Below are 4,740 nucleotides of genomic sequence, written 5' to 3' on the forward strand. Positions count from 1 at the left end.
TGTCATTCTGGATCTTGACAGCAGCAGGTCTCATCCACTTTCAATGTAATAATAAGAGAAACCAGGATATTAATAATAATAATAATAATAATAATAAACCCCATTGAGCACTTCATAGACTTTGCATTGTAGTGGTTACACTTCAGTAATGGCTACGGTGGCCGAGAGAGCTCAACGCGCTGCAACTTGAGAAAACACATGCAAATTGAAAAAACACCAGCAAATTAAGAAAACATCTTCATCAGTTTGACAACACACGCGCTGCAAATCCTCACAACACAACCAAATGAGGAAACGCACTGTGAGGAGACCAGTGCCTGTTAAAATGAAAGTGAAAGTGAAGTGACATGTGGCCAAGTATGGTGACCCATACTACGAATTAGTGCTCTGCATTTAACCCATCCTTAGTGCACACACACAGCAGTGAACACACACACACACACACACACACACACACACCAGTGAACACACACCCGGAGTTTGCTGCGGCGCCCGGGGAGCAGTTGGGGGTTCGGTGCCTTGTTCAAGGGCACCTCAGTCGTGGTATTGAAGGAGGGAGAGAGTGCTGTACATTCACTCCCCCCACCTACAATCCCTGCCGGTACGAGACTCGAAGCCGCAACCTTTGGGTGTGTGACCATTAGGCCACGACTTCCCCACTTCCCAAAATGTATTTGATGTCTGAATCATTCATTCAAGAGATTCGTTCAAAAACACAAGTCTTCATTCATTTGTTTCAAATAATTTTTTACATAAGGAATTCATTTGAATTAATAAATATTTTTTAAATAGACTCATTTATAGCATTAAATAAAACATTTTGTCAGAACGTTAATTAGCCTACATATTATTTTGTTTGGTTTGTCTAATGTTTTATTTTCAGAATAGTGGGAGAACTGTGATCTTCATTCAGAAAATCAATTATCCAGAGTCCATAGCCTTAAAAAATACACATCTGGCATCTAACTAATATTATTAGTAATATTAAAATGTACAGACTGGGATGTAAAAAGTACAATCTTACACTTTATGTAGTACATTAACAAGGATTTGGTACAATTTTAATGCATTATAATGTCGTAGCTCATCCAGTGTGCGAAGATGCACCAAAATGATATTATATTATATTTGTTCTATTTTAAACTGTTTTACTTAATGCAAAGTTACAGTCTTTCATTGAATTATTATTATTATTGTTATTTTGCTAAGCATCATTTAAAAAGACACTGCTGAATGGCCGCTTGGGTTTAGATTGTTTTCCTCTCTTCATTCAGAAAAGCGCGAGTGGAAATCAAGCGCATGCGCAGTAGGGACGCCTGTTACTTTTCCTTTACGTTCCAACTTTCTGCACGGACAGCCATCGCATGTTATAGATAAACTGATTAAAAGTCTTAATTTCTTTCGTTTCATTACATTCCAGGAAAATAACATTTATTTGTGAACGTTGAGTAGCCTATGTTTTCACAATTGTGCGTGTATTTAAGTTATGAATCGTCCTTTTTAACAGCGACGATAAAACAACACTCATCTTAGCAGTTTATTAAACTAATTACATTTCCATTTCTTTGATTTCTCTCTCTCTGAAATTCCTAATCTGCCTCCTCGAGTAATTCATCCTGGCACTGAAACCTTTTCCAAATGACAGCTACTCATGATCTATAAACCACACTAATCAGAAAACCCTTAACAATCAATAGCCGGGCGGTTCACGATCAATCATAACATAGACGATTGAAAATATAGTTCATACCTTACAGCGGATCCTCGGTCAGAATAAGATAAAGATGTTCCTCTTACGTAGCGCAACACACACACACACACACACACACACAACTCTTATATCCCCTACAGAGGGAGAAGTCTAGCTACATATAGCCTATTGTGTGAGGCGTTGCTTGCATCGTCGGATGTTTCGAAGACTTTGGTTTGACAATAACACTGTCGGAAAATAGGGCCAATCCGGGTTGGCATTCCGGCACCTCGGATAAAGAAAGAAAGACTGATCACTGCGGTCTAGTCAGCCGCGGTTCAGAAAAACACGGTCAAGCCAGCCGCGGTTGAAAGTTGTGTATGCGCGTATTACCATGATTACGGTAATAGCAGGAACACACAGAGAGAACGCGCTTTCAGAGCACTTTTCATTTAGACGCCCAGATGTGAGATATAATACAACAAGATGACATTTCTCGATTTCTTTTTTGTACTTCTGCTTTAATATGTGTGTTATTTATTGGTGTTTTGGCTTTGTTCTATTTTAAACTGTTTTACTTAATGCAAAGTTACAGTCTTTCATTGAATTATTATTATTATTGTTATTTTGCTAAGCATCATTTAAAAAGACACTGCTGAATGGCCGCTTGGGTTTAGATTGTTTTCCTCTCTTCATTCAGAAAAGCGCGAGTGGAAATCAAGCGCATGCGCAGTAGGGACGCCTGTTACTTTTCCTTTACGTTCCAACTTTCTGCACGGACAGCCATCGCATGTTATAGATAAACTGATTAAAAGTCTTAATTTCTTTCGTTTCATTACATTCCAGGAAAATAACATTTATTTGTGAACGTTGAGTAGCCTATGTTTTCACAATTGTGCGTGTATTTAAGTTATGAATCGTCCTTTTTAACAGCGACGATAAAACAACACTCATCTTAGCAGTTTATTAAACTAATTACATTTCCATTTCTTTGATTTCTCTCTCTCTGAAATTCCTAATCTGCCTCCTCGAGTAATTCATCCTGGCACTGAAACCTTTTCCAAATGACAGCTACTCATGATCTATAAACCACACTAATCAGAAAACAAACCCTTAACAATAGCCGGGCGGTTCACGATCAATCATAACATAGACGATTGAAAATATAGTTCATACCTTACAGCGGATCCTCGGTCAGAATAAGATAAAGATGTTCCTCTTACGTAGCGCAACACACACACACACACACACAACTCTTATATCCCCTACAGAGGGAGAAGTCTAGCTACATATAGCCTATTGTGTGAGGCGTTGCTTGCATCGTCGGATGTTTCGAAGACTTTGGTTTGACAATAACACTGTCGGAAAATAGGGCCAATCCGGGTTGGCATTCCGGCACCTCGGATAAAGAAAGAAAGACTGATCACTGCGGTCTAGTCAGCCGCGGTTCAGAAAAACACGGTCAAGCCAGCCGCGGTTGAAAGTTGTGTATGCGCGTATTACCATGATTACGGTAATAGCAGGAACACACAGAGAGAACGCGCTTTCAGAGCACTTTTCATTTAGACGCCCAGATGTGAGATATAATACAACAAGATGACATTTCTCGATTTCTTTTTTGTACTTCTGCTTTAATATGTGTGTTATTTATTGGTGTTTTGGCGCGTGTTATTTATTGGTGTTTTGACGGATGTGTGTTACTGTATTTTTCGACCTTTCAAATCATAGCAGGATTCCTAGAAAAAGAGATATGGGAAATTATTCGATTTAAAGGGCTACAAAGACACCATTTGTAATGAGTAGAAGAAATGAATGGTCAGTTCTTATACATGACTTCCCATACTATATGCACACATCATATCAAACCATTTTACTGCAGCATTTTTGAAATATGGGACTATATGGTAATTTAGAGGGCTATAAAGACCCCATTTCTAATAAGCAATTTATTCTACTTATTAGAAATGGGGTCTTTATAACCCTTTAAAGCACCATATGGTCCCATATCTCCAAAACGCTGCAGTAAAATGGTTTAATATGAGGTGTGCATATAGTATGGGACGTCCTGAATAAGAATTTACCATTCTTTTCTTCTACTTATTAGAAATGAGGTCTTTATAGCCTTCTAAAGTGTAATATTATCCTTTGAAAATTATAGTAATACAGAACAGTCAAAGACAACAATAAATTACACGAATATTAAAGCAGATGGGCAAAAAAAATCCTAAAAAATGTCATCATATCTCAATTCTGGGCGTCTAGATGAAAAGAGCTCTGAAAGCGCGTCATAATTTCACTCGCGGCTGGCTTGCAGAGGCGGACATTAGGCAAAGGTAGGCGACCGCCTTGGGCCCCCAAAAATGCTTTTTATATGCGTGATGATGCATTTTGAATGTACAAAAATTAAAGGGTTTGTTTAATTTTCATTGGAATAAAAGATCGGTAGCGAAGCCGGAAGCAAAGTTCCAGAACACTAATGAATGATACGCATCAGAGGGGATTTAGAAGTGAGTAAACGCAAAGCCGACTGATAAAGAAGTGGGTATACCTGCACTACACCACTGTCTGTCACCAGCCACTGATTCAAAAGACCAACATACAAACATGACTGTTTTTGTGTTCCACAGAAAAAAAGAAACAATTTTGGAACGACATGAGGGTTAGAAAATTACAGATTTCATTTTGAGCTGAAATATACTTAATTCTAACCTGAGGATGCAAAATGTCCTTCCAGCATCTTTACTCCACACAGATCACAAGTACAGCATAAATCAAACACAATACAAAACATTAATACACTTTAAAACACTCTGAAATACTTCATATTGGGGGTTTTGTCGGGAAACCCCTGATCAAACAGCAAAACCTGTTGGCTTTATTTTTTCACTTTAGGTTGTTTGTCGTGAAACTACAGCTCAGAGGTGTAAAGTGAACTGAAAACCATACTTGAGTAAAAGTACAGATACCTTACAGTGAAAATGACTCCACTACAAGTCACCAATTACAAAACGACTTGAATAAAAGTCTTAGAGTTTCTGATTTTAACAGTA

The sequence above is a fragment of the Sinocyclocheilus rhinocerous genome, unplaced genomic scaffold (genome assembly GCF_001515625.1).
Source record: "Sinocyclocheilus rhinocerous isolate Xijiao unplaced genomic scaffold, SAMN03320098_v1.1 scaffold2969, whole genome shotgun sequence".
In the NCBI taxonomy this organism is placed as follows: Eukaryota; Metazoa; Chordata; class Actinopteri; order Cypriniformes; family Cyprinidae; genus Sinocyclocheilus; species Sinocyclocheilus rhinocerous.